The following is a 27,440-nucleotide window of genomic DNA, read 5'->3' as shown; positions in this document are numbered from 1 at the left end:
TAACACAGTCCTTGTAAATCCACTGCTCGATGAAGGTCTTTCCCTGCTGTTATTGGTCATAGGATTGTTTGACCGCACTTCATCACGCTCGACAGGGCAGGTTGGAGAAATGGGTGTTTAGGACTGGTTTGGAGATCACTCACCAATGATATTAGCCGAGGCAGGGAATCAAACTCAGGTTGTCGGGTTCATGGCACAGCACAATAACTACTGTATCACTACGCTCCTATGTGCAGATATTGACATACAAGGGAGTTTGATATCTCTTAAGTCCCCACTAAACACCCATCTTTTGAAAAAGGGTTTTCCACATCAATTTTGATCCTCGTTGGCTCTAGCATTATTTATTTACTTATCTTTGCCCTTTTCATGCACAGTGCCTTGAGACATTGTGAAAGGTGCCTTAAACGTAAAAATTATTGTTACATGTTGCCGATTTCCAGGTTGTCCAAAAATCTGGCCTAACAATTGAACTTCGGATGATCAAAAGTAGTTTTGGAATTATCCGAAATGTGACGTCCCGTGGCGTCGCTCCTTTGCCCTTCCTGCCACAGTGCCGTCACGTGATGCTATTTTGACAAAATATTTAACGTCACTTTCACTTGCATAATTAAAATGTAAAATTGTGTAACTGATGGAACTATATGTTCACAATTTACATTCAATGATCGATATTTACAATTCTTAAGGTGATCAAATGTAGTGCGTGAACAATGGAAGTTATTTAAACTTAACACATTTAAATCTGGAAATACGAAATAAATATTAAATTGGGCCTAAACATTCCAGGACACTATATCTGAAAAAATGAAATTCAAAAGACATCGCTCTCATCCAAAATTCCGCATTCGTTACCATTCCTCATTGAAAGAGGTATTTTTATTGAAAGGGGTTAGCAATCGTGGTTATGTTTCTACATGTTGCACAGATATAATTTTATTTGCTGTAATGTCAAATGTCCATCCTTATCACACAAATACTCATCGTTGTCCTTCCCTGCACCTCCAATTAGCATGGTTGGCTATGTACACACTCTCACACATCTCACCCAACGTGTCAAGGTGTAAACGACAGTGTCCGGGTATTCACCTTTCGTGGCTGTGGTGTGGCTGCAGGTGGGACACGCAGGGGGATTTCAGGATCAATGTCCCTCTGCCCCTGGTGAAGGTGAAGTTGTTTGCAGTGAACAGTAGAAAGTTGGCCCTGGAGGACAAGGAGCTGGGACGGGTGAGTCTGGCATTCAGACTGCAAAGCAGTTCCATTCCTGCACATGGCATTACATTCAGAAATGCCAATTTCGAGCTCGGATCCTGGTAGATTATAAGAATGTATTTCTTGCCATCAAATACTAATTCGTGTTTGGATCACACCGAATACTTTTTATGATAAATTACATGTGTATATTACAATTGTAACGATGCAGCATCAGTAGGGTCAAGCTCTCATGATGGTTTAATCTCAGGTGAGGTTTTGTGTTAGTGCGTGGTAACATTGTACATTTAACATGTACGTTTTCGCAGCCAGTTTTTGTGATTCATGAGCGATGTTTTTTTATTAGGTCACCTCATGATCCGGTAAAATTTCTATCGTAAGACCCTCTATCACCCAACATAGCTACTAAATTAAATGATCACGAGACCAAGCATTTAATGTGCCATTTATTATTCTATCAGCTCATTCACTGTTGAGTCCAATTCTCACAACCATATTCAGTTATTAGATCCGTGACGTTTCATTTGAAACTATACCATATTCAGGACAAGATCCAGGAAGTCCGAATAATTCACTTGCAATATGGTATTGTGACTTTCTGTTCCTGGAGCGTGTTATATTCCCAGCCAAAAGATAGATGTCTGTTTAAACCACAACAGGGACGGTTGAATCGGAATGTGGAAAGCAATGATGATGTAATAAGGAAGAGGAGGTCACAACCGATGTGATCAAGATTTAAGTTCAGATGGCGGGACACATTGTAATAACAAGCTTCGAAGGTCGATGTTAAACTATGCAACAGCTGTCGAATCTAGCATAAGGGAGGAAGTTATGACAGGAGCATTAGCATCAGTAGCATTGATCCATGACGACTTCCGGCTTTTTAAAGGTTTTGTTTAGTCATGCGGTGTAGTGTTAAACTTATGATGTAATATTCCTTTATTTTGTTTAATCAGTCACAGTAAAACATCGGTGAATGTTTAACTTTTCCACTGGAGTTTATCTTTCCACGTTGAGGAGAGCCACTGATGCGGTCGGCGCAAGTCCCAAACAGGCTGTGTTTACCACTGGCAGGTGATCCTTCAGCCCATGGCCACAGCCACTCGCGTCAATGAGCTACATGCTCTGGCGGTACCCAAGAACAGCGTGGACCAGGGGATGAAGATCAAACTGGGCCTGCGCATGGACAAGCCACAGAACATGAAGCACAGTGGGTGAGGAGAGTCTCTCCATCTCTAGCCTCGCTGAATTTCTCTTGAGCGAGTTGCTGTTGTCGCTGCGATATCAGATGAAATGGTGACGTATGCATGTTGAACTTCATTCGCACTACCGTACATAGCCAACCGTGCTAACCGGAGGTGCGGGGGAAAAGACAACAAACTAAACACAAAAAGCAGTTCTAAAGAAATTAGTTTTAAATCTAGATTTAAAAGTGCATGACATCATCCCTGATTGGATGGTTGCTGGTTGGCAAGTTTCCGGCGTGCTGTGCTTTACGCATTTCAAACGACGTGCACACCCTGATCACCATACCAAGGTTTTTTTTTTATCACCATTCATGTATTCCACTGATATGATCATCATCAATTAGGGCTGCTGGGTGGCGTAGGGGTAACACTTGTAGCCTGCATTAATTTGTACAGTAATTGCAATTGGTGAAACATTGTACAATACTGATCCCTTATTGTACAATGTGCGACCTATTTCTATTTAGACTAAACTTTTATTTTTACCAGGTAAGGCCCACTGAGCTAGCTACAAATGATAGCCCAAAAAAGTGGCTTATCTTCTGGAAATAAATCTTGACTTAAAGCTTTCGTGAACGCAGGAATTCATACTCTTTGGGTCTTTCGGTAAAGTCACGTAGATGGAAGAAAAATAATAAAATAATAAAAATCACGACGTTTCGATCGCAACACAAGCAATCGTCTTCAGGTGAAAAAATACAGCAGGCGGACTGCTTAGGCAGGAAGAAATATTGTGGAAATCTATAGCAGCTACATACTCTTAAACGGATGTTTATAAATGTGGAGGGGAAAACCGGAGAACCGAGATAAAAATCCACGTGACCACGAGGAGAACATGCAAACTCCAAATAACAGAGGCGGCAGGGTAGGGATTGTACTTACGCACTCCTGTATGCCAGGTGAGGTAGTTAACATCTCATCACCGTGCTGTTCTCAAGGTTCAGGTAGGAACGCATGGCATGTAGAAATTTCCTGATAAGCCAATCAGAGGGCAGGATTAAGAGTAGGAATGGACTTATTCATCGATCCCCATTCACATTCACACTCATGCATGAGCCCTCCTCACGACTGACTACAAGGCACTGTGTTCACAGCTACATATTCATTAGCCGTCCCAATCACTCGTAAAACTTAGAATGCATTGACAACTCCACGTACTTATTACAAAACAATCATTAGCATCATTGTGGAGAATATAAGTAACAAAATAATATGCAGACAATGACGTGAGTGATTATTCTGTGTTATAAATGTAATTTTCTGGCGAATTAGGACCCATATCTAACGGAGAGACTGTTGCCGATAAACATCTTTCTGTTCACCGGAATTGGTGTTAGCAATCCTGACTCTGCTAATGAGACACTGTGTGTATCGAAATTGGTCCAGTGTTGCTTGTGTTGAACCAATGCTGATATTATTCATTCCTAGAAGGCCATGTGTGACTCGTGGGATGTGTAAAGAAAATACTTTGCTGTTTCACGTGGAGGGTCAGATATTTCAAGGTGTTTTGTCTGCTTCTGTATTTTGTTCCATGTGCTCATGATCAGGTGAAATTAAACGACTCAGTGTCATGCATTCATCATTAATTCTTCCGACTTTATATGCACTGCACGTGTGTGTAGTGCGTGTGATGTATTATTATTATTGTGCTCTACGCACCTCCCGCAGAGCACACTGTAAGGACGCTGCTGTGTGGTAGTGTGAGTTGTAGTATGCGTATTGAAAGTGTCGTCTCTTTCCTAAACTTATGCTGCGTGATTTAATATTCCTGGATTTAAAAAAAATGTTGATATTCAATAAAATAGTTCTTAAAAAGTTACAATTGCATGCGGTTTGATGGCTACTGTCGTCCTTAACTATTTATGCATGCATGGGTGTACGATTACCATCAGGTTGGACTTTGCACATTATATTGCACCTAATTGTTGTTGTGCTTTCCTGCTTGTAGATATTTATGGGCCCAAGGGAAAAATGTTTGGAAAAAATGGAAGAAAAGATATTTTGTCCTGGTGCAGGTAAGGACCGTGTGAATGCACACAGGGTCATGTGATTGTTTTTGTTTTTTACAACGGACATGTATTAAGGTTAAACCTGACCGCTCTCCCGTTTATTTTTGCCTCAGTGCATCTGTATTTTAAATGTCTACCCATGTTGATGCTAAGTTTGTACTGAACTTACGCGAATTTTCTAAACTGTGTTTGACTTAAATGAATGGGTTCCTCGTCGAGACGATGTAAGCAGCTCACCGTGCCTGCATGCAGCAGAGAACCCTCTTACCCGCTCTAGCAATTTGTGTTCCTCATAGCGATGGAGCATCTGCGGTGAAGTGTTTCTTTCCATACTCGTCTTCCTTTTGAGTTCGCTATCACAGCTGCATATCAGCATCTCTCAAACGCTCAAAAAAGCATCTCTCTAACGCGCAATATCAGTTTCTCTCAAACACTCAATATCAGCATTTCTCAAACGCTCGATATCAGCATCTCTCAAATGCTCGATATCATCATCTCTCAAACGCTCAATATCAGCATGTCTCAAATGCTCACTATCAGCATCTCTCAAATGCTCGATATCGGCATCTCTCGAACTCTCGATATCGGCATCTCTCAAACGCTCGATATCAGCATCTCTCAATTGTACGGTTTCAGCATATCTCAAATGCTCACTATCAGCATCTCTCAAATGCTCAATATCAGCATCTCACAAACTCTCTATCAGCATCTCTCAAACTCTCAATATCAGCATCTCTCAAATGCTCAATATCAGCATCTCTCAAACTCTCGATATCATGATCTCTCAAACTCTTCATATCAGCATCTCTCAAATCTCGATATCAGCATCTCTCAAACTCTCGCTGTCAGCATCTTTTTAACGCTCAATATCAGCATCTCTCAAACTCTCGATATCATGATCTCTCAAACTCTTCATATCAGCATCTCTCAAACCTCGATATCAGCATCTCTCAAACTCTGGATATCAGCATCTCTCAAATGCTCACTATCAGCATCTCTGAAACGCTCGCTATCAGCATCTCTCAAACGCTCAATATCAGCATCTCTCAAATGCTTGCTATCAGCATCTCTCAAATGCTCACTATCAGCATCTCTCAATTACTCTATCAGCATCTCTCAAATGCTTGCTATCAGCATCTCTCAAACTCTCAATATCAGTATCTCTCAAATGCTTGCTATCAGCATGTCTCAAATGCTCACTATCAGCATCTCTCAAATGCTCGATATCGGCATCTCTCGAACTCTCGATATCGGCATCTCTCAAACGCTCGATATCAACATCTTTTAAATGCTCGATATCAGCATCTCTCAAATGCTCAATACCAGCATCTCTCAATTGCACGCTATCAGCATATCTCAAATGCTCACTATCAGCATCTCTCAAACACTATCAGAATCTCACAAACTCTCTATCAGCATCTCTCAAACTCTCAATATCAGCATCTCTCAAATGCTCAATATCAGCATCTCTCAAACTCTCGATATCATGATCTCTCAAACTCTTCATATCAGCATCTCTCAAATCTCAATATCAGCATCTCTCTAACTCTCGCTGTCAGCATCTTTTTAATGCTCAATATCAGCATCTCTCAAACTCTCGATATCATGATCTCTCAAACTCTTCATATCAGCATCTCTCAAACCTCGATATCAGCATCTCTCAAACTCTTGCTGTCAGCATCCTTTTAATGCTCACTATCAGCATCTCTCAAACGCTCAATATCAGCATCTCTCAAACTCTTAATATCAGCATCTCTCAAATGCTCGATTTTCATGTCATGGACTTGAATCAACTCTCGCTCTCCCTTTCTGTCCCTTCTTGTCGCCACCGTTGAAGAGCAGTCGTCGATTATGCGCATGGCCGATTGTTGTGCAGCTTCACGGTCGCGTGCAGGAGGGGTGGCACCCATGCTAATACTGGTGCCAAAACCGATGGCAAAATTGATTCCAAAACTGGTGCCAAAATTGGTTCCAAAACTGGTGCCAAAATTGGTTCCAAAACTGGTGCCAAAGCAGTGTGCCCATAGCCACATTCAAGTCTATGAAGCCTGATACAAGGCAACCTGGATAACTGGGCTCTATGCACAAGTGATTTGTCGTGGCGATATAAGGTGGTTTGATACGAGACCCAGGCTTCCCGGGAAGCCTCTCAGGATGCCTGGGAAGACACGAGAAAAGTAACAAACACAGTATTTGAAATGATTTCGTAAGACTGCCACCATGAGCCCTAGAGGGGAGAAAGTGCATCATTCCGTCGTTTTGACTGCTTCCAGGTCAGCCAGTGCACGTTCGCCATGTGCAGCTACCGTGAGCGCAAGGCGGAGCCACAGGAGCTGATGCTAACGGACGGCTTCACCGTGGACTACACGGAGCCCCCTGCAGGTAGCGCCGCTGCGGTGCGGCCCCCGTGGAGGAGCCACGCGGCTGCCATGGGGAATCACGATCACATCGCACCGAGTAGCAGCAGCCAGCAGCCACGAGCCACGAGCCATCAGCCCGCGGCCAGCAGCCAGGAGCCAGCAGCGAGGAGCCAGCAGCCTGTCAGCTGGGGCAATGATTGCTGTTGTGCAATCCCTATTGAGTACCTTGCTGTGTTTTATTTATTTATTTGTACGTCGCGCCTTATGTTCACCGCAGACGTGACTGGAGGGCGTGCGTTCTTCCGCGCCGTGAAGGAGGGTGACTCCCTGCAGCTGGCGAGTGACGACGATCAGGACTGCGTGCTGTGGGTGCAGGCGCTCTGCCGTGCCACCGGCCAGTCTCACAAGCCCCTACACCCATCTCAGGGCGGCAAGCTGAGCGCTCCCGGAGGGACGCTGCTGCCGTCAGAATGCACGTGAACTCAACACGGCGCTCGCCGCCGCCACGCCGGTTTTAGAATAAGCTATAAACTATTTTAATTATGTTACCAAGTAAGGCCCACTTACCTGGAGAAAAATCCACGCGATGCCCAGCTCACCCTGGCCACTCTCAAAAACGAGACTGTCCTCGTCTCTTGAGTTCTCACCTGCTTAAACAAAATAAACTTGAACTTAAATATTTGTGGACAGATACATACCTGTTTCCCCCTTGTTCCCCCTTTGTACCCCCGTGTTCCCTGTGGGAACTACGCAGCCAAGCAGTGACACGGTAATTTCTCTTCGACCATTTAACTGCAGCACACGTTTAATATTCCACAAATTAGCTGTAAATAATGGGCATGATATAAAACGTTGAAGCCAGTGTCTCTTGCTGCTCGAATGAGCACGGCCATGGACAATCCCCAGCCAGTGTGGGAATGTCTCGGGGAGCCGTGGTTGTGCCCTCTCTCCATAGGGCAAGGACCAAAACGTGCTTCTGCAGTAAATGGAAACGTGTAGACCATAGTTACTTGATCGTAATAGGTATTAGGAATTACATACGTAGGTTCATGTGGGCTGTTCCACGCAAACGGAATGAAAAGATCAATGCAGACATTAGACTTGGTGTTGAAATTTCAGTTTATTGTACCTTTGGCCCAATTCCAGGGAACCATGGCACTGACTAGGTCCATCGTTGTGGATTCCTGGGAATACCTGGAGTGTGGGACTGATCCTAGTGAGCTCCTTCTCTAGGATGAGGGCCTGTGGCCTCTGATATACAAATCTTGTCCTTCACCAGCACTGTGCCTCGGTATATAAATACATGTGCAGTGAAGCTTTGACAGAGCTCTCTTATTACACAGAGTCCTTGCACTGTAATGATTGGCTCGTAATAGATGAGTGGATGTTATTGCTGTGCTGAAAACCTTGTGGTGCCCCACCCTGTCAGTAAGTCCTGTCATTACTGTGGTGTGCTCTTTAGGAGTTTAAGTTTGTCTGGAAACTAATAATTGCGTAAACTTGATTTGAGTGCTATTCAATAATATGTTATTTACTGCTCTGCATTGTAAATGGTGGGAGATATATTGTTTCAAAATTGCAAAACATGTCTAGATACAAGTAGTAGCTTTTAAAACTTCATCAGGAGTAATTCGTGAGGAGGTGGAACCAGCCGTTGAGGATGCGTCCCTGCATGGCTTGAACTCGGGGGAAACAGCTGATAATTCGTGTTGTGGCCGCTGCCAGACCATACACACTCTGAATGCAACTGCTAAACCCAACATATTTCCCTCCACGTACCCAGGGAAGCCTCACTACGCATCGAGACTTTTATTTCAGGAAGTCCTCAATGGGATGTCATGGCCAATTCCATGTTTTGGTTTATTATGCTATGTTGAAGGAAACCCGAGTACCTGGACAAATCAAACACATATAAGGAGGCAACACACAAAAACCTGCACAAATAGATTCGTAAAATAATGGCTTTACTGCCATCTCTTCCCCACCTCAAAGCCAAACCCTATGACACTCGCCACTCCCGGTTTAGATCTGACAAGATCTGGCACATTTGGGCATAGGTGAGTAAATCATCATTGGGAGCTTGCCGGTTTACCAGCTGAGCTATATGCTGACTAGAAATAAACCCAGTGCATTGGCACTTTTCTTTGCAAACACACCCACACACACACACACCCAAACTGAAATGCAGATGGTTTGTGTTGGTACATCCACAGCTGATCGAGCCTCCAAGTACGGCATCGAAGAGCTGATCTGGGCCAACCCCAGCGACTTTGACCACGACTCCTTCTTTGAGCAGCTCCAGCGAAGCACCCTCGAACACCGGCTCAGCGACTCCATCTCCTGCCTTGCAAGTCGCAATGCGTGAAGTGCGCGTGAATTGGGGGGGGCAGTGATGCAGCAGCCCAGCAGTCGCACGTTGGCCGCTTGTTGCAGAGGTTGGCGGTTTCGAATTTGGCCGGAGGCCCTGGTTAATACTGCGTGTGTATAAAAAAGAAAATACTAAGCACCGTCTGCTTCACAGTGGCTGTTAAAATTCCATGATATTCGAAATGAGTCTTACATTGTGGGCCAGCGTCACAGTCGAAATTTGCCAAATTGTATAAATTACTTGCAAATTACCCGCAGATTACTCAATTGGGATTCCACACAGCAGCGTCGGCCCTCCTACTGGCAGACTATTGTCTGATTGCAGGCCAGGTGCTGAGTTACCTTGTGCTACGAGTGGTAGGTTTTAAAACTTCATACACGTAGCAGGGACAGCTGCCACTGGGGGTGCCCATTCGAATGTTTAAAATGAGACCTAAATCATTTATCATATCTAAGGCGTTTTGAGTTGCCCCAGCAGTGTAATTCTGTCATTATTATCCCACTTGTTGTCCTCCCCCACACCTCCGATTAGTGTGGTTGGCTACTTCGGTGCGAAATAAGTTCAACATACATACACATGTAACCCTTCAGTACACACTTCACAGGAGGGTCCTGTGAAGTATTTTGCAGTCAGGGGCAAGAATTGCTCGGTGTAATCTCAATTGAGTAATTTTCAAGTGCATTTTATGGGGAGGATGTTTAGCCGAAACTATTTATATTGTATGTTAAAAGCTATGGAAGGAACGAAAACCCTGAGGAAAGCCATGCAGAACAGGGGTGGATATAAACTCTCGTATATATGTGTATGTATGTTCAACTTCTTTCGTACCATACATAGCCAACTGTGATAATTGAAGGTGCGGACACTCCACACAGAAAGGCGCCCGAGTCGGGAATCGAGCCCAGGGAATTCTGCTGTGAGACACGAGTGTTACCACTATGCCACTCTGCTGCCCTTGTGTAGTCACGTGTCTGATTGATGACTGTGTGTGCACTACGCAGGGTGTATGTGGTTGTATATATGTATATTGAACTTCTTTCACACCGTATGTAGCCCACCGTGCTAAATCGGAGGTGCGTGTTGAATGGCAGGGCTGGTTGAGCCCAGGGCAGGTGTTTGTGCTGGACGAGTACTGCGCCCGCTACGGCGTGCGTGGCTGCCACCGGCACCTGTGCTTCCTCAACGACCTGCTGGAGAAGGCCGAGAGTGGCACCATGATCGACCCCACGCTGCTTCACTACAGCTTCGCCTTCTGTGCTTCTCACGTGTTCGGCAACAGGTCCGGTCAGCAGCAGCTGGTGGATCTGAAAAATTGGTGTTTTATCGATATTGACCATAGAAAACATGCTGAATGTTTGTTTATTAATACAGGGCCCTATATATCAAAGCTTGAAATTTTGAGAACCGCAGCCCCACCCGCCGTTGGGAAGTTTCTAGATCAGCCCCTGAGCTCAGCTCAGTGAATTGCTCTCGTTGATTGAGTAGGTTACGCGGCGTGATGGTGAGTCCAGACAGAGGTCGCCTCTCCGAACCCCCCGGCATGACAGTTGGAGCGAATGGGAAAGTTTTCTGAACTCTCCCCCCTGTTCACCCCAGCAGTATAAATGGGTTTAACGCAGCAGGTCATGTGTGGTGGGGTAAAGTGTGGTTACTCCCACCTCTTCCTAGACTGTATGTTCAGCGTGGAATAGTAGGCCAAAATATAGGCTCTATAGAGCACGCACTGGTAGAGGCCCTTCTGCCAGCGGTGGCACGACTGGGCAATTGCAGGGCTGCACAATTTCCCAGGTTTTGCGTGCGTGTATAGCAGGCATTTTAAAATTAATAACCAGAGGAGAAATATACATGAAAGGGCAAAAGAAAAGATGTATGATAATCTGTGTTCGTCTCGAAATATGATTTCCAGTCATATAGTCTGTTGTAACCAGGTGAAGCTTCCCGAGATGAAACGTTTTCAAATGAGACTGAAAACTACACATCAGAATTCTAATATTAATCCATATATTATAGTGAAATGGCAATTGTGGAAAAAGTTATTGTAAAACAGGATAATGCTATATAATACGATACCCCTAGTGGTGATTCGGTCCAACACAGCTGCACCTATGCCTGCCACCCTTGCCAATGAGCGTGAAAGAACATGCAGTGCCATGCAATCCTGTGTAAGATGTGTAATACTTTTCTACTTCCATGCAGATGTATAAAAAAATAATTTATCTTGAAGCATTTTGTGAATGATGAATCATATAAATGGCACAAAAATATGTTTTGCACTTCATGACAAAATATTTGGTCATTGAAAAACGAACGCTGCAGGATATGGCCGGGCTGCTCAGAGGTCAGAACACAGAGTCGGCACCTCTGAAATCCTGGGTTCGAATCCAGGCTTCAACCACTGCCTGTGATTAAACCGTGTTCTCAAGTGTAGTTAGTTGATGGTCTCAGCCCTATCATCAATGACTAATCAAATAGACGATCACATTAACTTTGGTTCTGATAAATTTGAGCTCTGAAAATTTAAATATTGGTTGGACTGCCGTGCGACGACCTTTAGTATCAGGACAGGAAAGTGCTGGAAAGTGCTGCCCCTTACTGCGTCGAACAGGGGGCTGCTTGAAGGGATGTTGCTCCATCATACCACGAAAGAGTTTACCTACTCTGCAAACTGTCCAAATTGATGCTGCATCTCACGACATGATGCTGATAACACAACCGGGATAACATCGAGGAAGATTTATATTTTAAAAAACGCCGATAATAAATTAATGTTGTGCCGCAGGCCAGATGGGTTTTCTTCTGTGACTGTGGAGGAGATGGAGCGTTACAATGAACTGAGAGGCCGGCTGAGAAGTCTGCTGGAGAACCAGATCGCTCACTTCAGGTTCGCACCACCTGACACATGGTCTACACTCCCACCATGCAGCCCCGTGATGTGCTTATTGCCGCTCGATACCAAACGGGAAGGGATTCGATTCAGAATCAAATGATTGATCTTTATTTTACATGCCAATATCACCCTAAAACAATTCGGCATCTGCGCACATTACAGCAGAACGGGAATGGTACAGGGGGCAACGAGCAAGAAGAATGAGAAAAGAAAAGCGTCACGGCCTCAGCAACTAACACCATCTGAGCAAAGTAAATTGCAACTGTGCGCAAAATAAAGTGCAACTGGGCGCAACTAATACCGTACTTTGCGTGAGTAACTGGTAAACTAGTCAGATGTTTGGAAAAAACAAAACATCCGTGTCAGATTTGGCATGGTACATAAAATACAGAAATTAATATCTGGTATAAAAGATGTATTACTGAAACTATCAACAGGTGTGTACCAGATTAATTTAACTTGTGACAAATACTATGTTGGACAAAAAGGACGAATGATCAGCACGAGACTAAAAGAACACCAAAGAAATATTAAATACTCCCAAATACAACTGTAGTGGCATAACGCGCAGGGGGTTGCAAACAGCGGGTGCATTTGAGGGCGAGCAGGTACAAGTGTCAAGACATGGAGTAGCCGCCAGAGGCGCCAGCAATTAGGGGGTGAGGCAGTAATTAAGTGGGTGCATTTGGGGACAGGCAGGTGCGAGCGTGGGAACACGGGGTAGATGTCGGAGAGGCGGGAGATGGAGATGATGATAGAGAGCACGTGCAGGAGGCGCCAGCTTAATGGGTGGTAACTGAGGACCCTTAATGAGGAGGGGGATATGAGGGTGTGTGCGGAGCAACATGGGGTTGTTGGTTGGAGCTGAAGGAACGAAGAGGACAAGAGTTAGGGAGAAGAAGCCTGGGACCTCGCCCTCCACACCTCGTCCTCCCCAGCGGTGTTGGCTGATCCCCTGCTGGGGGCAAGGATGAAGGTGGAGGTGTGAGAGAAGAGTGACAGGCTAGCGGAGTATAGAGTGACAGGCTAGCGAAGTATAGAGTGACAGGCTAGCGGAGTATAGAGTGACAGGCTAGCAGAGTATAGATTGACAGGCTAGCGGAGTAGTAAGTGACAGGCTAGTGGAGTAGTAAGTGACAGGCTAGTGGAGTAGTAAGTGACAGGCTAGTGGAGTATAGAGTGACAGGCTAGTGGAATATAGAGTGACAGACTAGTGGAGTATAGAGTGACAGGCTAGCAGAGAATAGAGATAGGGAGTTCGGAGCAAGGGTGCGTTGTGTTAGTGTGAGGAGCATCCACACGGTATGCGAGGTGATAAAGTGACACAGGAGAAAAGCTAGTGTCCGTGTGAATATATCACTACACAACTGTCGGCAGTGGCAGAACATGCGTACCAACAAGGACACTCAATACATTTTAATAATGTTGAAGTTTTTTGCAAAACTAGTTACTACTGGCCAAGACTAATTAGATAATATATCGAAATTGAGATAAGTATAAATTGTTTTAACCGTTCAGATAGCTACAGACTTCGTACTGCTTGGAAGCGGATCATCAAATGATACATTTATAAATGCATGCCCATAACAGGTCACCATACTTCAATTGGGATTACCATTGAACAGACAATAACAGGTACTGCTATTTTAGTGCTTACAATCAACTGGAGGTACAAGAACAATGGGCTCGCATAATGCGCTTGCATAATGTATGTTGATTACCATATAAATAACCCAACCGGAAATTAGTACCCACTATCATTTTTATGCATTCATTAATCCTCCTCCACTCAAGAAGGGCTCACAAGTGATGTCATCACATCTACCCTTCTATTTAAGGAACGAAACAGGAGGATTTCTTCACAAATCTGGCTGTCGCCTGATGAAGCTAGTTATGATTACTGGCGAAACGTCGTACTCAGATTGTAAATGTTGTGGCTTTTCTCTCCAACACACCGGTGTGCTGTACTCATAACGAATTGGCATGTTCTGATAACGTGACAAACCTTACTTATTGGCTGTGTTGGGTGGTGGTGGGTTTAATTACAGATTTATATATTTACACTCTCTAACCCCAAAAAACCTGTAAGTTGGATGATATTGGTATTAAACCACATAAGAAAGGTAATTGGTAAATTAATTAAGTTAACGGTAAAGAGACTATTTTTCTTCCAATTTGTAGATTTTATCATCTTCTTTCGCATTGATAAATAACAGCAGGTTAAAGATGTAATTTTAGATTTGTTATCCACTCGATTGTCTGCTCAGATACAGAGTGGATCTCGACCGTTCCTCCTTTAAAGGAGCAACTGTTTATGATGCGGTCAATGGTTTGGAATTCGTGACCCCACTCGCAAGGCCGCCGAATCTTTGATGCACCATTTGTGCATCGGGTGGCCGCATTGGCCATACCCGGTCCTGATTCGGTTGATTGTATGGGAAGGCAAAGTCTGAGTAGGTGAACCCATGACCTTATTGCGAGCCGCTCACTCTGACTGCTGTGTTGCCTGGCGGGCTCCTTAAACCAAAATAAACTCGGCAGATGCCGTCCCCAGCCACGAGCCCCGTTTGAGATTAATGGACGCAAAAAAACATACACGGAATATGTTAATGTTCAGCAACTAAACTTTAAATTCTTCTTACATAATATGAATTACTCATGCATAAACACATTGTAAAATACATTTTACCTCGTGTACAAGTGTATTCACAAGAGTTGCTGTGTTCATGCTTAAATAAGCTTTAAACACCCTGGTCAAGCTCTGTTGGCAGTCCTGAACCAATTATGTAAATTCCACATTTCTATGGCAGGCACCAGTCTACCCAATTACTACTGAATATTGTCCACAAGGTAGTATTTGATTGTGTTTTGGCTCTGTACAGTTGATAAATCTGATTGTTCAGTAGGACAGTCTGCTATGTATGTATTTTTTTACTTATTTGGCACCGTACATAGCCAACTATGCTAATCAGAGGTGTGGGGAAGGACAACAAACTAAACGTATATATTTACCCTTTGTCAATCTGCTGCAATGACGTTCGGTTGTTTGACCATATGTCACCATGCGTCTCAGTGTGGTGGGGTGGTGAAGGTCGAGGGGCCCAGGATCGATTCAGATATCAAATGTCGCTGGGATTACAATCCAACTCGTCACCGGGTTCATAGCGCTGCGTGGTGACCACCACATCACCGCTTCCCCCCAACGTGGGCTGCTTACCACGAATGGTTTTGTTGATGTTGAAATCTGGACTTTGGGGGAGTCATTGCGAGTGGAGTCAGAAGCACTGCTTGAACACTTGGGGCCGGCGAAATGTTTTCAGAAGGAGCGGCGATGACAGTCTCTGGGGCACACTCCCGCTGTGTTGCACACAGGTACTGCTTCCCCTTCGGGAGACCGGAGGGTGCTCTGAAGGCGACCATCTCCCTGCTGGAGCGGGTGAGAGCGTGAACCCATTGGAGCAACGTTGGGCGCTGCGCTCTGCTCGTGCACGGGAGCACACAGCCAGCCAGCGTGTTCATCTCAGGCGACCACTATTGAAGCTGTGCTCCTCACTCGCAAATAAATCTCCTTCGCTCATTTGCCGCCTATCGTGGGCAAGGCGACCGCAAGAATTGTAATTGCCGGGGCTGTGAGGAGTACAATGTTACCTCATTTGACTCTGTGAGTCACCCGCAATGTACTCGCTATTGTTGTCACATTTCGGAAGCTAAGTATTTTTGAGCCTGGGTAGCTACCACCATGCACAGTAAGGGCTCTGTGGGTGTTATGTTGTCCCGAGAGGGCATTGCATCAAATGCCGTTGTTGTACTGTCCCACGCTCCAATGTTTAGGCATCCCGCGTTCACCAACCCGCAGTGACCAGCGCAGTGAAGTATGGTCATATATCCCCCAGAGGCCTGTGAGCCCTCGTTGCAAACTTACAAAAGTAAACGTACAACATTAAAATGGCATTATAATTGACACAGGATAGTTGTATATTTATTCTTAAATGGCTGAGATGAATGTTTATTGTTCAAATGTAAAAGGTTAAGGTGCAGTCTTGCAATTACTTCCTTATATCCATGGGACCTTTTTGCCAGTATCAAAATGATGATGAAAAGAAGAATAGGTTTGAAAATCTTAACACCTCTCTTATTGCCAGAAATGGTAAAACATCTTATTTTTTTCCATTACTTTTTTCTCATTATAATTCACGAGAGGGTGCTTGACAGCGAGCCCCTCTAAAGCGAATTTGGCCAACTCTTCCACGCTGACCAGAAGTGTTGGAAGAGGTAAGGGCACCCATCATTAACCCCACCACGTGTCCTGCCAATCAGTTAGCCCTGGTGGTGCACCAATTTATATTGCTGGGTGGACAGAGGCTGAAGGATTTAGGAATCTCGCACCACTGCTCCAACTGCCGTGCCGGGAGATTGAACCGAACAGGCGACCTCTGCATTGCAAATACGGTGTTCGAACCATCACGACAATCAATGTCCATCTGTTACAATTACAATGATAACCCTTTATATCTCCATAATTTAGGTTTTTTTGGATTAGATCGCGTAAATATAAATGTGTCGTTAAACCCACAACAACCCGATAGCAAATTATTCAGATTTGTCATGTACAAAACAAGCCAATTCGTTAATCGTACAGCACACCGGTGTGTTGGAGAGCAAATCCACAACATTTACTTGTGAACCCACTTGCTGTACTACCATATCCTGACCACCTCACAGGTTCACAAATGTAAGTGATGCACCAGTCCTTGTCTCCACAGCGCGATAATACAGGTGGGCTCCTTGAGACTCATCAAGTTTCAGTCGCAAGACGCTATCTTTAAATAAATGAAAGAAAGTTAAGTAATACAATTAATATGAATGATTGTAATGCGAGGGTTATGAGTTCACCGCCCGAATTAACCAATCACAGCCACGCGCGTTGCGCTATTGCCTCTGGAGGCTGCATGTTCTGTGGGCGCGTGTGTGTGTGGTGTGCCCGCGGCTCTGTGCAGGTGTTGATGAAGGACATGGCCACCATGGTTCCTCCTGCCGAGATGGAGGCGGTCCTGAGAAGTTGCCTGGAGAATGCGGCGTTCATCAATTACACCCGCCTGTCGGAGTATGCGCAGATCGAGGATAAGCAAGCCGACCCGACTGGTAACGTGCCCAAACCATCACCCTCTAAACTGCCCGAGCACAGAAATGAGCAGAAATGTCTTGGTTACCAACATAGGGCAACTGCGTAACTTGTAGGTTTGTACGTATGATGAACTTCAAATTGCACCGTACGTAGCTAATTGTGCTAATCAGAGGTGCGGGGGAAGGACAACAAACTTAACACAAGAATCAGTTACAAAGAAATGAGTCTTCAATCTAGATTTGAAAGTGCATAGCTTTAGTGGCTTCAAGATATCGGAGGGAAGAGCATTCCAGATGGCCACAGAAGCGCGTCTGAAAGCACCCGATGCAGTGACCTTCTTTGTTCGATGGTTAGCCACTTCTACAGGTGGCAATTTGTTTTCTTCATTGGGTGGTAGAGGGTTTTCACCCTTTCCCATTTCGAGACGACTGCAAGGCACAGGGTGGGGTCCCGTTCAACGATGAATCTCGGAACATACAAGTGGTTAGCGTTTACGTTATTTACAGAGGCATGGCGTTGCTGTTTTTCAAAGACATTGTACTCACTGCAGAGAACTGTCGCGGCACGACCACACTCTGTGATAGCTGGTGCCAAATTGTGCTACATGCCCTCCCGCATGGCCTTTTACTTACGATTCTACGTACGCGTGTACGTCGGAACGGGATTGGAATAAAAACTGATGATGTACACGTATGTCATCGGATTGGGAAAGGGTTAATACGAATGTGGCAAGATTGTTACGTGGCCTAACTCAAGAATCATCTACGAACCACTAGTTTTTGTTTTCCGTGATCGTGAGTCATGTTACTAAGGGTACGTGACGGTTACAGCATTGGGCAGATCGGCTCTCATATGGGTGTGGGGCCATAGGGCTCAGAAGGGTGGTGCCCCACCCCCCTCTCAGATTTTTGGCCTTTGAAATTATATTGTTGTGCCTTCCTCAATTTAGTATCCTTCCTAGGCCTTCCAGGATACTCAACGTGACCTCCCACCGCAACTACAAAACTTATTCCATGCTCCTGAGCTGTCTGTGACCACAACACCAGTACCATTAGTTTGTAGTGACGTGTGTGTCATGCAGTCTTCAAGTGAGGATGTAGACGATCCGTGTTATCGACTTTACCCTGTGTGTGTATGCGCAGAGTGGTGTTGCAATGTTTAACTTTTAATAGGACATTCTCAGCTCACTCTGTGCGAGTCCAGGCCAAGCATAGCATTCATGACAAATCAAATCCAAACCTTTTCGCAGATCCCCCTAGGCCTATCTAACCTTAATTTATCACCTGGTGCTGTGTGTGATTATTAGCACTGGATAGACAAAGTCAAATGTGAATTGTGTTCTGGCGAAACCATTTTTCCTTGTGTGCTCTTCTGTGGCCGTCTGGAACTATCTTCCTTCTGATATTAGTAAGCCACTGGAGCTCGGCAATTTAAAATCTAGATTGAAAATACATTTCTTTAGAACTGCTATTTGTGTTTAGTATATTGTCCTTCCCCCACACCTCCAATTAGCACAGTTCGTTACGTACAGTGCGAAAGAAGTCCAACATAGATACAATAGGTTAAGGTAGTTAAATTTATTTTGTTTAACCAGGTGGGAACTCGGGAGACCAGGATGAGCTTCATTTGCAAGAGTGGCCTGGAACCGTAGTCTGCCAGCAGAGGGCGGTTGCCATGTATAATCCTTGAGAAATTTGCAGTGTAATTCTTGAATTTGGCAAATGTGGACCCTGACGCCGGCACACAATAGCCTACTCTTGCGAATTACATCAGGGGAATCTTGGGGTCCACCGTGAAGCAGACGGTGCGTAGTAGTCTCATGGTTGTTATTATTACATCCGCAGTAAAAAAACGAGGGTGGCCGCCTGATTGTAACGGTGAACCTCTGCAACAATAAGTGGCAAACACGCTACCACTGGGCCCAGTGACAGTACTGAGCACCCCTGCGGTTCATAGGGCTGAATGGGGGATTATAAACTTTGCTTATCAGGCCGCTCTTCCGTCAGCAGTGGCGTAAGCAAGCAATCGCAGGGCTCCACCTTTACCCCTTACTGGACATGGGCAACATGCGGTTCACTCAGCTAAGCTGTAAAATGCAACGTGCATCTTGCCTCTTGCAGTCGACTCCCTGGAGGGGAAGGAAGTGGGGGAGGAGGAGGAAAACACTCCGAGCAAGAAGCTGGAGGGGCTCATCAACCTGGCCGAGCTGTGCATCGACGTGCTGCAGCAGAACGATGATTACCACGCGGAGGTGGGGACCACAGCCTGCTCACCGTGCCCGTACTCCCACAAACAAAAAAAATATCTATACACTTGTAGCTACCCTAACCCTCGATTGTAAACAGATAAATTTTGGCTCCTTCTGTGTTCCTGCATCATAACAGAAAGACAATTAACCCAATTTAAGAGGCTTGCAGAAGTTGTTTAATCTCACTGTTAACGATGGCCATATTGGCTTTGACTCAATTACTCTGGGATGAATAGATAGATAAATGCCACACTTGAGATGAGCTTGTAAGGAAAGATGTCTTGGGTGCAGCTGCCCATGTGACTCATCATTTCAGCAAAGAGACGACTCCACACGCATGTATGTATGTTGAACTTTTTTCACATGACCGTATATAGCCAATCAGAGGTGCGGGGGAAGAACAACAAACTAAACACAAAAAGCCATTCTGAAGAAATTAGTTTTTAATCTAGATTTAAGAATGCATAGCTCCAGTGACTTCCTAATATCGGAAGGAAGAGTGTTCCAGACGGCCACAGAAGCGCATCTGAAAGCCGCTGCAAGGATGAGGATGACCGGAAAGGACACAACTAGCAGCACTGGGGGGGTGGGGGGGGGGTACGACAATGACGACGAGGACTCTCATGAACAACTTTTCCAGAAATATAAACTGGTTGTAAAGAAAGCCTTTGTCAATTATGCACATGCAAAAAGCCATCGACGTTTCCTAAAGAACAGCATTGCGGTCCTCTTGTCTTCGGTCACCATCAAAATAAACATGAGCCAATGTGACCGACTGACAGCAGCAGTGATGCAGTGTCAAACAACTGTGGGGCTGGTTGCCAGTCGAGTATCATTACCAATGCTCACTGCTGCATAGCCTGCCTCTGAGAACCACACACGTCCAGTCCCTACTACATCCACACTCAAATTTCCCTCCACTTCCACATGCCCGTCAGTTGGTCACATTTGCTAAAATGTATTTGGATGGTGCCCTAATATGAGAGGACCACAATGCAGTTATTCAGGAAACTCTGATGGTTTTTGCATAATTAACAAAGGACATGTGCTTCTTACACGTTTGCATATTGTTTGAAACGTACGGTTTATTTCTGGGCCTGCACTCGAATTTCTGTTGCAATGGGATTTTCTCATCATTTACAGATTAAAAAAAACTGTTTGTGGTTTGCGGATAGTGATGCGGGGAATATTCTCGTGAGGTTAACTTGGTCATTCAGTGTTACTCACTCCCCTATTGCTGTGCAGGCTTTTGCATTGGCAAGTGAACTGTTTGAGGAACACGCCGAGATGTTCTGGAAGCTGTTTTCCGTGGACATGGATGATGTGCTGGATAAGCAGCCAGAAGACAACTGGGATGCCCTGCTGCTCTTCCAGCTTCTCAACGACTACCTCAGGCAAACCCGTATGTAAAGCAGAGACATGAACACTCATCTGGTAGACACATTCATGGTTGTACGATTTGAGTTTTAACGTTTGTCATTGATAATTTAAAAAGGCTTAAAATTGCCTTTCAGGCACGCTGCCGTGGTGCTCTAGTAGCTGCTGTGCTCTCTGAATTGAGTACTCACTCCTTCTAAAAGAGACTCGAAAGTCTTTTATCTAATTTATGACAGTGAAACTCACGTCTGGCAGCTCGGCACACACAGCCCAGGAGGGCGTCTCCACGGCCAGAGCCGCTGTGTTGAGTGGCCATGTCGTCATGCACTGTACCTCATCGCTTCTTCACTCACAGCAGCTACACATTGACTATTTGATTAGCCAGCCATGTGTTTCACTTTGCCGTGTTTGATCATCATTACAACATTAGCATGGTGCATAAGAAGTTCAACGTATGTACATACATAATGGGTAGCAGGTACAACAAGAACATTCATAAGAATAATTAGAGAAAGGCAAGTTACATTTCTTGGACATCTAATAAGAAAACAAGAGACTGAATATAATTGTTTTTTGGATCATTATCGGTACCACAAGCCGGGGAAGACCTCGAATTAGGTTACATAAGCAATTTGAGCAATTGGATGCAACTGGGGGTGTCTAATGCAAAGTTCTTGCTGTAAAATCTTGGAGGGAGCAAAATGTAAGAAGGCCACGTTCGCCGATGTTGTTCAGAAAGGACGTGGCGCGTAGTGAGATAAAGAGAGACAACATTCACGTAAATCGCTTGACGCGCCTCGCAGCCGTTGTTGACGTTTCTGTGAAACCTGCACTCTGCTGCTCCTTGCTCTGTTTAACACGGAGTAGTAGTAGAAGGAGGAGACTTTTGCGACCAATATTATACATAATAGAGGGTTTTTTGGATTAGATTGCAGAAATATAAATGTGTCGTTAAACCCGTCACTACCCGACACAGCCAATTAGTAAGGTTTGTCGCGTAAACAGAACGCGCCAATTAGTTACTTTCCAACACCGGTGTGTGTTGGAGAATAAACCCACAGCATTTACAATTCGAGAACAATGTTTCACCGGTAATTACAACTAGCCTTATTAGGATGCTCCTTGCTCTTTTGACGTTCAGAGACATGTCGCTAAACGTTTTCTATCCACACCTCTAGCAGTGTTATTGAGGTTCGGCCCCCTCGGCGCTGATGGGGGAACTCGCTGACTCGTGAACACCGATGCGTTGTGCCGCAGCGTCGCTCAACAACGGCAAGTTCCACGAGGAGGTGCAGGCCAAGTTCACCCCCATGGTGGTGCGCTACGTGGACCTCATGGAGGCCTCCATCGCGCAGTCCGTGCACAGCGGCTTCGCCCAGGAGACGTGGGCGCTCGTCCAGTGAGGGAGCCTCCCTTCTCCCTTCCAGTGCCCCCCCCCCGCCCTCCGTGTCTCTGTGTTGCCGCTATTTTGAAAACCTCTCGTGGTGCTCTGTGTGTCTCAACCTCGCACCACTCGTCCAATGTTATGATTCACAAGTTCATTTCTGGGTCGGATCGCCGTAAGTAAAATGTGTCGTAAACCCTCCTTCACCCGACAGCTAATTAATGAGGTCAATTACTTATACAATTTGACCCATAAATCAATGTTCTTTTAAGTTTATGAATTACCCCTCTCTCTCATTGTCTATTTTTCTTCCCCATAGTCTTTGTTTTGTCTTTGCACATACTCAGTACATTAGACGAGCCACTCATGCTATGCACCGTGAATGCATGTTCAATTTCTTTCGCACCGTACGTAGCCAACCATGCTAATCGGACGTGCAGGAAATAGGCTTGTGATAGGCTTGCAGAATCATGAAACACTAATCTATATACATCTGTGCGCAGAGCAGTTTGCACAGGTTATACAAGTATCCAAAACACATTCCTCACAACCTCGGCAGCTCAGACACAAAGGGCAACCAAGCTGGTGTGCCATGCTGCAGTGCTCATCAAGTTCTGTTTGGCTGAGTGGTCCCAAGCCTCACTGCTGATTAGGTAGTGAATTATCAAAACCGGTCCAAAATTTTATTGCATTGAACCTATACAGCTGAAATTATGCACTCCCGGAAAGCCGTGTGGTTGATGGGATGTGTAAAATATCCTTTTTATATGTAGTGGCAGATATGTGAAGGAGATGTATTGTCTGCCTTTAATATGTGTGTTGCTGACTAAACATATCATGACACCATTACAGCATTTGCTAAAGCATTGTTGTGGTGTCTCTTGTGTTGTGGACTCAAGGTGGCATCCATAAGTAATGTAATAATTTTTTTACTTTTTTAGACACATAATTTTATCAAAAGCTTGAGGGAACAGAAAGCCCTTGAGTTCCAGGACCGTGGTCCTTCTAGTCAGAATACACAACACCCAGTCTTTCGGGACACTGCCTCGGGATGATGGGCATGACGTTCCTGACCGAGGGATAGCGATCATTGGGATATTTGTGCTTCTGCAGATGAGGCTTGATAGTGGGCCAACAGTAATGTGTGTAGGGTTCTCAAGACCGGAGATAAAAGTGCAGGGTTGCCATTTATTACTGGTGCAATTGCTGGCAGAAGGGCCTCCACTAGAGAGAGTTCTATAGAGCTATGCTAGAGGGTATTTGGCCTACTCTTAAATGGTGGCCTGATGTCTTGGGAGAGGTGGGAGTACCTACGCTTTACCTCACCTCACACAACTTACTGATTAATTGTGGTGTACCCATTTATCCTGCTTTGGTGGGAAGAGGCTATATATATATATTTTTTTATTCAAGCATACCTGTTGTTGTTATTACTTTTATAAAATCTCCGTATACTGCACTAAAGTAAACCATACTCTTTGGTTCTTTCGGTAAAGTCACGTAGGTATAAAATAAAATAAATCACGACGTTTCGGGTGCAACACAAGCGTCCGTCATCAAGTGGGAAAGCATGGTCTGCTGCTGAGGCAGACTGTTTTAAAAGGTTTGAAATGGGTGTAGCCCAAGGGTCATAAAAAAGTGGCCGAGGCTAGTGATGTTAATGTGAGAAATTAGCATGTAACTGTAAGATAGGAGAGCGGCCTCCTAGACGAGGGCACGGAAGTGGATATATTAATGTGAGCGATTAGCAGGGTAATTATGAAATCGAAGAGTGGTGCAATCCAAAGCGGCCTCCTAGACGAAGGCACGGAAGTGGCTATGTTAATGTGAGAGATTAGTATGTTAATGTAAAATCGAAAAGTGGTGCAATCCAAAGGTATGAGTGCAACCCAACGGGTGCAATCCAAAGGGCCTGTGAGTATGAGAGTGCAATCCAAAGGACATGTGAGCATGATAGTGCAATCCAAAGGCATGAGAGTGCAATGCAAAATACATGTGAACATGAGAGATCTAAGAGAGGGGCATAGAGAGAGAGACACAGAGAGTCGAAATAACAGCTGACATAGGCAGGGTAGGATGGAAACATCCCAGTCAGTTAAGACTTTACCAGGTTAATAACGTCCTTCCAATGATTGCTCAGTTTGTACCCATCCTCTCGGTTGAAATTGTGTCTGTGTTTATATATCTGGATGGCTTCATGAACAAATCTCTGAAGGTAGCCGGTAGGTTTGCAGAGTACCTCTGTCTTGGAAAAATTTATTTCATGTGAGCCCAGTGTTAAAACAATGATCAGTAACGGCACAGGTATTGGTCCTACTGTGTTTCAGATCTGCCTTGTGTTCATGAACGCGGTCCGAGACATGTCGTTTCGTTTCCCAAATGTAACTGCTGCCGCAACCACAACTCAGTTTGTAGACACCAGGGTATTGCATGTCAGGAATCACATTCTTTACAGATGGGATCAAATCACGGATTTTGTGTACTGTGTTGAATCGAACCTGGATCTTGTGTTTGTTTAAGATTTTGGAAATATTTTTGGTAACCCCTGCTATGTACGGTAAAGTGATGGTTTTGGTTGGATCTTAAGAAGGTTGTCTCTGCATGGTTGGGGAGACAGCTTTTCGGATTGTACGGTCTGAGTATCTGTTCATCCTGAGGGCTTGGTGTACGTGCTCCAGCTCACTGGCTAGGTGGTGCTGGTCAGAGATGCAATGGGCTCTATGGTGTAGTGTTTTGATGAGGGAATTCTTCTGGGCTGGATGGTGGTGGGAGTCAGGCTTTAGATAGGCATCCGTGTGGGTGGCTTTCCTGTAGACCGGATGTCCTACCGAGCCATCAGGTCTCTTCTCGATCAAAACATCCAGGAATGGTAGCTTGCCATCCTTTTCCACTACCATGGTGAATTTGATAGACGGGTGTATGGAATTGATGTGGTTGAGAAATTGGTTCAGTGCTGGCAGGCCATGTGGCCAGATGACGAACGTGTCATCCACGTATATCTCTTCCACGAGGAAGGACGTAGGGTGGATGTCTGGATGGCATCTGTCTCAATACCTATGTGACTTTACCGAAAGAACCAAAGAGTATGGATTCCTGCAGTCACGAAAGTTTCAAATCAAGATTGTACTAAAGTAAGTTACCAAAATCTTGTTAGATGGACTTGTACTGCCACGGAATTTTACATTGTTGAACGTTGTTTTGTGTGATTGCAGGGGTGGCTCGGCAACTTCCAACGAACTCCTGTGGAAGCTGAACGCTCTGCAGGCCTTCATCCAGGACCTGAAGTGGCCAGAGGTGCAGTTCTCCTACCAGATGGACCAGCGGCTAAAGCTCATGGCTAACGAAATGATTAGCTGCTGTGTCAGTCGGTGAGTCCATCGGTCATGCTATAAAATCAGCAAACGCCACATCATCTGCATTCTAAAAATAAATATATCACATTTCTTTGCGCCGAGAAGGTCAACAGCAACCAACATTAGTGTGTGAATAGCATGCTTGAGGTGGTATGGGATGTGTGAATTGGTGAGCTTTGCACCTGAGCAACTTTATTATCAAATACCTTTAAACGCGCATCAAAACATCTGGTGCACGTAGCAAATCATCCCACTGTCTCCTGCTTCCTCCTTGTTAAAATAAACGTACTTCACAGTACAGTAATCAATATTATCGTTTACACAGAGTGGTGGATTTGAAGGTGCCGTGGTGGAAAGATGCTAAACATCTCGCTGGTATACAGGAGGTCGTGGGTTCGATCCCGACACTTACGCCTGTATATTTGGAGTTTGCATGTTCTCCCCATGGTCTCGTGGATTTTTCTCCGGGTCCTCCAGTTTTTCCCTCCACATTTATAATCGACATGCGTTTAATGTATTTGGCTGCTATAAATTTCCACGTGATAAGCCACTTCATTGGACTATCATTTGTTGCCAGCTCGCTTCTGAAAAGAGCTATATAGCTCAGTGTGCCTTACCTGGCAAAATAAAAATAACATAAAAATTGTTAGTTTAGAGTGACTGTTGCCTCTAGGTGAGTACGAATGGTGGCCCCCATGGTGTAAAGGTAAAGCCCTCCCCATGTATGGGCTCCCGGAGGCACAAGGCAGCAGTGGACATTGACGACTATACTCTACTAATGGGTTCTGAAGTCAAGACCGGTGTACAGTTGTCCCCTGTTTCACTGCTGCCTGATGGGACAGACACATTTTCAACCCTTTGAGTTGGTTTTGACTTAAACTTTCGTGACTGCAGGAATTCATATTCTTTGGTTCTTTCGGTAAAGTCACGTAGATAGGAAAAAATAATAATAAAATTTAAATAAAACACACAAAAAATCACTAATGTAGACTGTAGCCTGGTTCTTAACCTCGGTGAGCATACTGGCAGTCTATAATGTAGACTGTAGCCTGGTTTTTAACCTTGGTGAGTGTACTGGCAGTCTATAATGTAGACTGTAGCCTGGTTTTTAAGCTGTGAGCGTATTGGCAGTCTATAATGTAGACTGTAGCAATGGTTATTAAACTGAGTGAGCTCAGTTTAATAACCATTGTTGAGTGAGTTTAGTAACCATTGCTACAGTCTACATTATAGGCTGCCAGTACACTCGCCAAACTTAATAACCAGGCTACAGTCCACATTATAGATTGCCAGTACACTCACTGATTAAGAACCAGGCTACAGTCTACATTAGTGTTTTATTATTATTATTTTTATTCACTTAATTTTTTGTTATTAGTTTTCTATCTACTTGACTTTACCGAAAGAACCAAAGAATAATACTTTGAGTTTGTGGTCTTAACAATCATACGGTTGCATGTTCACCTCTCTTGGGGTTGGAGGTCTGGACAAGGCTGAGAGCATTTTGCAATGTGGTGGTCACATGGCATGCAAGGCATCATGGGAGTCATGCCTTCCTGCTGTTTGCGAGCACACGTATGCGCGTTGGTATTTCTTCTTTCCAGCCAGCACGGTGCATTCGCCTGCTGTGATGGGTTTTCTCATCAGTCTGACACATAGGCGTAGGCTTTCGCAACCAATATTATCCATAATAAAGGTGTTTTGGGTTAGATTACGTGAATGTGTCGTTAACCCACCCTCACCTGATAGCCAATTAGTAAGGTTTGTCACGTGAACAAAACGTGCCAGTTAGTTACTATTTCAGCACATCTGTGTGGTGGAGAGTAAACCCGCTGCAAAATGTACAATTTGTACAACTTGAGGATGTGGA

General features: G+C 44.8%; 1 pseudogene; it reads left to right on the top strand.

Annotated features, from left to right (window-relative positions):
- LOC116942292 (calcium-dependent secretion activator 1-like) overlaps positions 1-27,440 on the top strand; it is an 82,323-nt pseudogene that overhangs the window by 40,025 nt on the left and 14,858 nt on the right.

Source organism: Petromyzon marinus, chromosome 14, assembly GCF_048934315.1.
Source record: "Petromyzon marinus isolate PM22_M1 ecotype Great Lakes invasive population chromosome 14, UKy_Petmar_22M1.pri1.0, whole genome shotgun sequence".
NCBI classification, from domain to species: Eukaryota; Metazoa; Chordata; class Hyperoartia; order Petromyzontiformes; family Petromyzontidae; genus Petromyzon; species Petromyzon marinus.
The sequence above is the reverse complement of the archived record's forward strand: the minus strand, read 5'-3'. Positions and strand labels throughout refer to the sequence as shown.